We start from the raw sequence: 10,439 nt of genomic DNA, 5'->3' as shown, positions 1-10,439 counted from the left end.
ATACCCCTCTTTGGATGCCACAACACCCCCCTCCTCCGCCACCGTAACACAAGCCACACCTCATATTACCACTGATCAAGTCAGAGGACAGCTCAGGAGGCTAAGGCCCAGGAAAGCAGCTGGCCCGGACGGTGCCACTCCCACCTGGATAAGGGAAGCAGCACTGTGAGGATTCTCTTCCTGGACTTCTCCAGTGCATTCAATACCATCCACCCCCCCCTACTGCAGGACAAACTGCGCACTATGGGAGTGGACCCCCTACTGGTAGGCTGGATCTCAGACTACCTCACAGGCAGACCACAGCACGCCAGGCTCAAGGACATCACGTCTGACACTGTGGTCAGCAACATTGGAGCCCCCCAGGGCACAGTGCTGGCCCCTCTTCTCTTCACCCTGTACACCGCGGACTTCTGTTACAACTCAGAGCTGTGTCACATACAGAAGTACGCCGATGACACAGCCATTGTTGGATGCATCAGGGAGGACAGAGAGGAGGAGTATCGGAGACTGGTGGGGGACTTTGCAGTATGGTGCCACACAAACCCCCTCCAGCTCAACACCTCCAAGACAAAAGAACTGGTCATCAATTTCGGAAGATCCAGACCAAGACCACGACCAGTCCTGTTAGAGGGAGCAGAGCTGGAGACTGTGGACTCCTATAAATACCTGGGTCTGTGGCTGGACAATAAACTGGACTGAACAACACACACCAGACACCTGCACAGGAAGACCCAGAGCAGGATGTACTTCCTCAGGAGACTGCGGTCTTTCAACGTCTGCAGCAAGCTACTGGGGATGTTTTACCAGTCTGTGGTTGCCAGTGTCCTCTTTTACACTGTGGTGTGCTGGGGGGGCAGCATATCCAAGACGGACACTTCCAGACTGGACAAACTGATCAGGCGGGCCGGCTCTGTGGTCGGCATGAGGCTGGACTCTCTGGTGATGGTGGCAGAGATGAGGACTCTGGACAAACTGCTGGACATCATGGATAATGCCAGCCACCCTCTGCACACCGTCATCACCAGCCAGAGGAGCCTGTTCAGTGGGAGACTGCTCGTAACTAAATGCAGGACCAATAGACTCAGGAACTCGTTTGTGCATCAGGCGGCCACACTCTACAATGCTTCCCTGGGGGGAGGAGATAGTAGAGGCAGACTGGAAACAAATCCTCTCAGCAAATCATCCATAAATGTATAAGTGCAATAATTAACACTAGGTAGTAACCTATCATGTGCAATATCTCAATCACACACTCAAACTGTTTTGCTCTTACTTACGTTGTTGGACTTTATTATTGTACATTGTACATTGAGATTTTTTTATTATGTATATGTACATTGAGATTTTTTATCATGTATCTGTACATTGAGATTTTTATTCTTACATTGAGATTTTTATTCTTATTATGTATACTACGGTAAGCTGCTGGAAAACTTTATTTCCCCAAGGGTGCCATCCCAAAGGGATCAATAAAGCCAAATCTAAGTCTAAGTCTAAGTATGTTCCCAGAGACCGAAAATGCCCAATGTTTCGGGGGAGAACAGGCATAGGCCTAGCTGAGTGGCTCGAGGAAGTGCAGGCCTGCATGAGAATTCAGCATTTAAATGCATCTGATCAGGCATTTTTTTTTTTGATCACTTGGAGGGAGAAGCCTGTGAGGAAATTAAGTTTCGCCCCCACTGTGAGAGAAAGGACCCCGACAGAGTTATAGCTGTACTGCAGGAACTCTATGGCTGCACTGACTCTTATGTGGCATTACAAGAAGCATTCTTCTCACGTAGACAGCAGGTGGGTGAGACCCTCCAGGAATTTTCTTTAGCGCTAATGAGCCTTATGGCCTCAGTTAAGGCCCAAGCATCTAACGGCATTCCAAACTCAGAAGAATTGTTACGTGATCGCACTCTCAAACAGTTCACCTGGAGATAGCCAACCGCTACCTTGCTCGAGATCAAGGGGGGAGGCAATCAGGTGGGAGCGTGAAGGGCTGTCAGGTGGCACCAAAAATCATAGGCATTCTGTCCCTTCAGTTCTGGGTTTTCAGTACGGTGTCAGCAGTGCCCCGGTGATGCCAAACCAGCCCCAGGAGTCAACGTTGGGTGAAATTATGGAGATGTTGAGATTGCAGCAGCAGCAGATTAACCAACTCACCCAAAACCTCTCCCTTTTGCAGAGTACAGAGAACCACACTCGGCGCGTGGCTCGCGGCCAAGTGATCTGTTGGCGGTGTCAGCAGCCAGGACATTATGCCCAGGACTGTGATGGGGTTCGTGTGGTTAAGCCAGCCCCCAAGGCAGACCGAGCCAGTCAACCCAGGCAGTTGGCGGAAAACTGTCGCCCACCGAGTTGCTGAGCCAAAGTTCAGGGGGTGCAGTCTATGGCTCAAATTTGGTGTCTGGTTGGACTGGGGAGATGGCCAAGCTCATGTCTTCCTGTCCCCACTTGGAGGTAATCATAGGGGGTTTCCCTGAGTCTTGTTTGGTGGATACCGGATCCATGGTGTCCACCATTACTGAAAGTTTCTTCAATGAACACTTTGGCTCCTGGGGGCAGGACAAACTCCACTCCTGCCACCGGTTGCAGTTAAAAGCACCCAATGGGCTAGCCTTCCCATATAGTGGTTATTTGGAGTTGGAGGTCAAGCTTTGTGGCAAGTCACTGCCACAATGTGGAGTCTTGGTCATCAAAGACCCTCCTGGAGTTGGTGGTTCCCGGGCCCCAGGCGTCCTGGGGATGAATGTAATTTGCCAGTGTTACAGTGAGTTGTTCCAGCAGTGTGGGCATGCCTTGTTTGGACTTCCAGAGGTTTCAGGGGCCCCAGAATCTCTTGTGGTGGCATTGCAACAGTGTCATCAAGGAGACAACGCTGGTGACCAGGCCCCCTACACAGTGAGGGTGCGTGGCAGAAGGGCACAATGGATTCCTGAGGGGAATTTGTTTGTTTTTTAGTCTGGTGCCTTAACACCACCCCCAGGTCCAGCAGTGGGCCTTGATTTGGCAGAGCCAGAAGCTAATCCACATGCAGAGGTGAGAATGTCAGATTCTGCCAGTGGTGCATTACCACCAGTTGAGGCTGTGTCCCCAGTTGCTGGGCCTGGTGAGGTACCCAAACGTAGGACTTTGAGTACCACAGCTGGGCAACACTCTAATGTTCACCGCCTTCCCCAATTGGTGGGTGACTCGGCCACTGTAAGAGAATATTTTTGATTAAATTCTAATTCCATTTTATTCTTATATGTAATCTTTCAATGAACCTCTGTAACATTTGAATGAACCTAGTGTGCTCATTGAGAAAAAACAACAGTAGGACAATGATTGGTACATTGTTGAATTGTAAAGTAGGTGTTAAAAGGTCTTCACTGACCGCATTGATGAAGTCTGCTCCCATTGGCTACCCGCCATCTGTCACTCAAACCCCCCAGACGTTCGACGTAAGAACCACAAACGCTTATTGAGCCATTTGATTGGTCAATTTATAACTCTAATAACTTGTGATAATGGAAAAAAATCTTTAAAAAAAATTAGGATTAGAAAAAAGAAGTTAAGCAGAAAGCAGCAGAGGAAGAATGATTATTCTGAGATATAAAATGACTGAGAAATAACTGTCTGTTTCTCAATGTAAGTCAATGGGACTTTGGCCTTTTTGGAACCCAGTGGTACTTCCTATATGGAACACGGAAGTAGGGGGGCTTGCTCTTTCCAGTTCTTATATACAGTCAATGGTCCAACTGCCTTACCCTGGCTGTGTGAGGTGTTAACCTGAGAGTCCGCCTCAGTTTCCAACCGCGTTCTTTTAACACCCCGTAGCCACGAGATCTTCATTGGGTTTTAATTCACGCTAAAGTCATTCCTTTTGCTTATTACATTGCTCAGACAAATCTTTCAGTTTGTGTTGACGGCGTAGTGTAGAAATCTCGAGACCGCTCGACCCCCCCTTGTGTGCTAAACAGGAAGTTCCTGCAGGCTCAAAGAAGCCCAAATCCTGTAAACTTCTAAAGAGAAATAAAATGTTTTTACTGATTTTATTTGTCAGAATAACCCTTTTTGAACAAGTATGTATTTTCCTAACATGTTCTTCTTGCAAATATTTTTTTTTTCCAGGATATTTTTTGTCCTTACCGTAAGTTAGTCAAGTTAAAAACTGACCAATCAGACGTGTCAAATGACAGCGTGTGGTGCCCGCTGGCCCCCACCTTGAGCATTTGATTGACATCTTCTCCCGAGGTGCTTTCAGTGGAAGGAGGGATGTGAACTGCCAATAACTTACTCATGATTGTGGACTGTAGCTGCCCTAAAAACGCGACTCAGACCAACTCGGTCTGTAACTGTCAGTAGATTTGGCCTCACTTGGCGCCGGAGCTAAGGCATTTATATGGGGATGTTACTCCCTCTGTCCAGTGATAACATGGTGTAGAGATGCCCACTGACGTTGACGTAAAAATTGGGCTTGCTATCTGCCAAGCGCAATGAATTGTGGGATACCTTTACTTTTGTTTTCTAGGTAAATTCAATTTTAAATTTGGGTTTTTGTCTACGTGAGTTGTTGTCTGGTTGTTTTACTCTGTTTTTCTCTTTATTATTTTATCCGGATGTGTTTACTTCTTTTTGCACCATAAGTGAGAGAGAGGGGAAGGATAATCAGGAGCTTGTGTTGTCCTATTAGAACCAACTACCCCTGGCTGCAGCCTGCAGACCGGGGCGTGCCTCAACGTGGGCGGAGTTAAACGTTTAATGGGCGGAGTTAAACTTTAACGTTGAGGGACGCCCACTGTTTCTGATTCTTCTTCGTCACCGGAATTGTCGTCTTCTTCTTTGCATTTTACAAGTTTCAACATCGATTTTTGCAGAATGGAGGTACGTATCAATGAAGCAGATGAGGATGTTGTTTGTTTTTTCAAATGTATCGCACTTTTTTCTCCCGTTTCATTATGCGGTTCAGGTTTTACACGGAGCTCGTTAGCTTTCGTTTCGGTTCTCCGCGGGACGTCCGTAATGTTTAGCTATGTTGTATCTTCCATTGTCCGTTACACTTTTGTGGGGGTAGATGGAACCGATCAGGCATCTCCAGCCCTAAACTTCGTGGGCTGCTGCGCTGCTTGTTTTGCCTTTAGGTTTATCGATCAGAATAAACCCCAGACCCAGTTTCTGATGGACTGAACGTCCGATCCAGGTAAGCAGGGCGGTAACTCACGAGGAACCGGGCTGGAGACTCCTGGAGTAGATAGATAGTGTTTTTCCTCTTTGAGTTTCTAATTGTCATGTCCTTATGTAGTATTTCTGTCACTGTGTATTGATCCCCCACACCACAGACCTTTGTCAGGGAAACCTTTTTGGACTTCACTGCTATCATTTTCAGTCGTTTCTTTCATAAATATGTCATTTTTTGCATTTCCACATTTTATGGAAATTTTGTTTTAGTTCTTAAAAATTATTTTTGACTCTTTCTGATGAAAGCAGAGCCACAGATCCTGTTTGAATTGGGGAATTCTGTTAGTCCATTCTGAATAATTACTTAAGTTCCTTTGTTAGTTTCAATTGTGTTTATTGTGTTTATTTATGAAACTGCTGCACTTTTAATTTATTATGCTCTGTGTTTGTTCCAGACACTCTGCACACCTTCTCTCCTCCTGGAGGACATTTGTCAGAGATGATGTTCCGGTCTGATATGTCATTGTCTCAGCTGACATTTTCCATTTGCTCTGTATCCTTTAATCAAAACATTTTTTCACCCCCAGACTTTGTCCTCGTGGTGATCTCCAACAACTGTGGGATGTTTCTTAGAATGGTAAGACCATGGCTGTTCTAGTAGTTATTATTGTGAAGGTGGTGGTGTGTGTGTGTGGGGGGGGTTCAATACAATGTAGACAAGCAAGCAAGCAAGTTTTATTTATATAGCACCTTTCACAGACAAAAGTCACAAGGTGCTTCACAAGTTAAAAGCATAAAAACAAATACTTCAAAGATAATAAAACATAAAAGACAAAGCTTTCCTGGTTAAAAACATAAAAGACAAAAGCTTCACAATTTAAGAAACATAAAAGACAGGAGCAAGTACCACATAAAACAATCATTTCAAGCCCAATTAAAAACAGACTCAGTTAAAATGCTTAGCAAAATAAAAGGTTTTAAGTTGGCTTTTAAAAGAGTGAACAGAGTCCAGGGAACGGAGGGAGAGAGGGAGCTCATTCCAGAGTCTAGGGGCAACAGCCTGGAAAGACCTGTCTTCTCTAGTCCGAAAGCGTGTGCGAGGGACCATCAACAAGTTCTGATCTACAGACCTGAGCGCACGAGACGGTCTGTAGGGAGTGATCAAATCACAGACATATACAGGAGCTTGGCCATGGAGGGCTCTAAAAGTCAGCACTAAAATTTTGAATTGGATCCGGTATGCAACCGGGAGCCAATGAAGAGCTTTGAGGATGGGAGAGATGTTAGACCTAACTTTATCACTCAATCAATAATTAAGGAGCACGCTTTAGGATTATACACAACTTCAATACAACCGTGCAATGCAACTTGGTATTACACAGCATAAAACAAATAAAATATATTTTACACATTTTAATAACACCAATTTTCAACCAAAATTATTTCTTCCTTTAAACAGAAAATAACCTTTTTTTTTTACTTTTCAGTGACACAACTGGTACACATTTTATTGAAATGAATTGACTTTTATTAAAGTTTTTCACTGTGAATGTTTATTGTCATTGAATCACCAAGGTCTAAGAAAACAGAATGCAAGCCAGAAAACGGCGTCGGGAAGAGCAGTAACCACATGTGAGAGGAGGCCGTTTGGATCACAGTGCAAATATTGCAGGGAGACCAGCTACTATTTGAAGGTATATGGTATTGTATTTATTATAAAAGTTTAAGAGGTGGGATGTCCAAGATCTTTTTCAGTGCAATTTATCTATTTTAATTTGTATTCTGTTCTCTCGTAGGGGGAGATGACATGAAGACCAACAGTGGGACAGAGAAGACTGTATGTCGCCTTACCTCACTGTTTGTGACATCTCCACTGTCTACTCTGAGAATTATCTTTTTTTTTCTATACAGAAGGAAAAAAAAACTCCTCCCTATCCAAGAAATTGAAGAAGCAGCTTTACTGCATGACATCATAACAGCAGCCAAATGGTCCAGAACACCAGCGTTTCCAGGAAGATGGTCCCTGCCTGATGTTATAGAGATGGAAGAGCGGAACACTGAAAGAACTCCAAACCTGTGACTTCATGAGTGAAGGAACGAGAATCATGAAGCTGAAGGATCCTTTCATGTTCTCCTTTCAGTTGAAAAGTGACTGAAACATTTTTAGTGCAGAAATGATGGATGTGAGGAATTTAAAAGTGTATATGTGTTTTGAGGAGCAATAAACAGTTTTGGCTGTTTGTTTCTTCAAAAAAATGTCTTTTGTCTTTGTGCTGCATTGCCACAGTCAATTTAATCTCTGAGAGCCTTTCAAATGTACCTGTGGGACCATGGTTAGATGTCTGGCATAAGGTAAGTGGTTATACATGCCACTTTTAACTGACCTGAGACAGTGTTAAGTGTGAACGGAGCTGAGCAGTTTGAAGGCCACATAAATGATTATGTACACAATTTCTCTGTGGAACCTGGGTGTAATATAAGATATACTTCATCTTGTGATATTATTTTACTTATACAAGTAAAGCATTGATCAATAAATGACGGGGGCATTTGATCAGTTTATCTTTATTTCAATAAATTATTAAAACTAATTGTACAGTTAGTTTTTTTTAGTCTGCCTTTCTTGTTCCTGTAGCCATAAATAAGAGGGAGCATTTTTCTAAAAATAATAATAATCAAGTAAGAAAGTATAAATCCTGAGGGCTGATATTTGTTTATTTACTTGTGACCAGCACAAAAACTGGTGAAAATTCATGTTTGCATCGCGTAACATGCAGCTGAGATGCACATTGCTGCACTGCAGCACATATTTAAGTAGGTCCAAGGCGAAATAATGGTTGGACGTATTTAAAATTAAAGCCCCACATTTGTTCTCCACATTTGTTCTCCGCATTTGGTCCATCCCCCGGAGGAAAGTGAGGTCACAGGCCGTAAAAGACCGTGAAATATAAACGGTATATCAATGGGAGAACTGCAGACAGCCGCGCTCAGAATTCTTTCTTCCTCCGGGTCCGTGCTGCTGCTGTCGGGGACAAAGTTCAGCGTTGGCAACACGTATTTAGACAATTACGTGCACTTCACTTTCTATCCTAAAATCAAAATAACAAATTTTCTCCCAAAGTAAATCAATAAAATGTGTGCATGTCGGGGCTTTATGAATTAAATTGATTAAATCATCACCGGGATCCGGCAGGTGTCAATACTGTTGGCGGAAAATGCGAAGAAGAAGACGAGAGATTGCGGTGACGAAGAAGAATCACAAACAGTGGGCGTCCCTCAACGTTGCGTTTAACTCCGCCCATTAAACGTTTAACTCCGCCCACATTGAGGCACGCCCCGGTCTGCAGGCTGCAGCCAGGGGCTTCTCGTTAGAACAGCGTATTTGAAGGTGAAAGAGAAAAATTAAATACTCTACCAGATCTCATAAGGAGGATTTCTAACAAGAGCTTCAAGGCTCATTTGGATACAGAAGTCAAAATAGAGCACCGGACGTTCCTGATTAGGTGAGAAGAGGCGGAGCTCTAAAGTGTGTTTGAGAGAAGTCCTGGTGCTCAGCACCAGAGCGCACCGGCCCATTTAAAGCACTGCTTATGCACCAAATATATTGTATGAGTTACAAATCAAGAATTATGCATGAAGAAATCAAAAGTTACGGACAAATAAATCAGGGTGAATCTGTTTTCTCTGCAGAGTAGAATGTCCTTAAACGTTACATCTTATTCCCACAACCACACTCGCTCCTCTAATTAAACACACACTTATCTTTTACATTGGTGAAGCAAAAGTCAACTTCCCACTGTTCATGAAAATGATTTCTTCTATTACCATTTACTGATGTGAGTGAGCTCCACCTGTCATTACTGCCAGCCTAGCTCTCTGTCTGACAGTCTACTCTAATGACAGACCGCACAGCAATTTTTGACTGAAAGCTAGTTGACAAACAGTCGTGTCATCTTGGGACAGAGGGACGGGACATTTGCAATTCTGGTTGGTGTTCAACTTTACCAAGTGAGGAATCAAACTGGTTCTTATTTATAGACACGTCACAGTGAACTACCGGTAGCATGAGAGACGAGTCTGAGAACCTGATCTAGAGTGTTTATTTCTGTGCTGTTTGGAATAATCTTCCTCATTATTTAACCTTTTAGAACCAACAAAAATATATTTTAAAAAACATGAATCAATCAAAGTGATCTGCTCGAGTTTGTAAATCTTCGTTTTCCTTCAGTCATTTCCAGATATTCTGGAAGTAGATCTGCAGTGAAGCAGAAACAGGAAGTAAAGGGGGGGGGGGATTTGCAATTTTGATTGGTTATCAACTTTATAAAGTGACTAATCAATCTGGTTTTTATGTTTAGATAAAACACGATGAGCTACCGGTGTTTCTTTCTTTGCTATTCGGAAAAATCCACCTCAAATTTCCTCCTTTTAAAACCAACATGAAGATTAGTAAATTTATAAACAAAGTGATCTGCTTGAGTTTGGAGATCTGTGTTTTCCTTCAGTCATTTCCAGATATTCTGGAAGTAGATCTGCAATGAAGCTGAAACAGGAAGTAAAGAAGAGACAGAAAAGCAGGAGACACATCAGCATGGTGGAAACATTCCCTCCTGTCTCCTTTTCCTCTTTTCCTTGACCTTGTTGGAAAAGGTCATGGGATCAAGGAAAGGTTGTAGAGAAATTCATCAGACGGCTGAACTGACTCCAAGCTGTGATCCAGAAAATGTTCAGAAAATCTTCCAGTGAAACATCAGAAAGTTCTTCACCTGAAACCTTCTTCTCATCCTTCAGGGAGTTCAGCTCATTTACTGACCTCAGAGTCTGCAGTCTGCAGCCTGGACTCTCCAGAAAACCACGCAGATGAAGAAATCCAGAATCCTGGATGATGTTCCCGCTAAGGTTCAGTTCTGTCAGTCTGGACGGGTTGTTCTTCAGAATTGAACCCAGAACTTCACAGCTGATTTTTGACAAACTGCAGTCTATCAACCTGAAATCAGAAATAAAAGTGTGTTCAGGACATAGACTGTACATAAAATAACTGGACAAAGCAAGCCCCACTCCTCCTGTGTTCCATATAGGAAGTACCACTGGGTTGCAAAAAGGCCAAAGTCCCATTGACTTCCATTGAGAAACAGACAGTTATTTCTCAGTCATTTTATATCTCAGAATAATCATTCTTCCTCTGCTGCTTTCTGCTTAACTTCTTTTTTCTAATCCTATTTTTTTTAAAGATGTTTTTCCCTTATCACAAGTTATTAGAGTTATAAATTGACCAATCAGATGGCTCAATAAGC

General features: G+C 43.3%; 1 long non-coding RNA gene across 4 annotated transcripts; it reads left to right on the top strand.

The window, feature by feature from the left end:
* The first annotated feature begins 4,665 nt into the window (after positions 1–4,665).
* On the top strand, positions 4,666–7,973 carry LOC112148226. 4 transcript variants are annotated; one of them, XR_002919597.2, is made up of 6 exons: positions 4,666–5,167; positions 5,601–5,655; positions 5,733–5,782; positions 6,721–6,839; positions 6,942–6,982; positions 7,057–7,973. It is a non-coding gene; the product is annotated as an uncharacterized LOC112148226 (long non-coding RNA). The 4 variants fall into 4 exon arrangements; XR_002919595.2 differs by having other exon boundaries at positions 4,666–4,851; positions 7,057–7,972; XR_002919596.2 differs by having other exon boundaries at positions 5,601–5,782; positions 7,057–7,972.
* Positions 7,974–10,439: the final 2,466 nt, after the last annotated feature.

Source organism: Oryzias melastigma, linkage group LG9 (genome assembly GCF_002922805.2).
Source record: "Oryzias melastigma strain HK-1 linkage group LG9, ASM292280v2, whole genome shotgun sequence".
Classification (NCBI taxonomy): Eukaryota; Metazoa; Chordata; class Actinopteri; order Beloniformes; family Adrianichthyidae; genus Oryzias; species Oryzias melastigma.
Note: the sequence above shows the minus strand (reverse complement) of the source record. Positions and strands in the feature narration are given on the sequence as shown.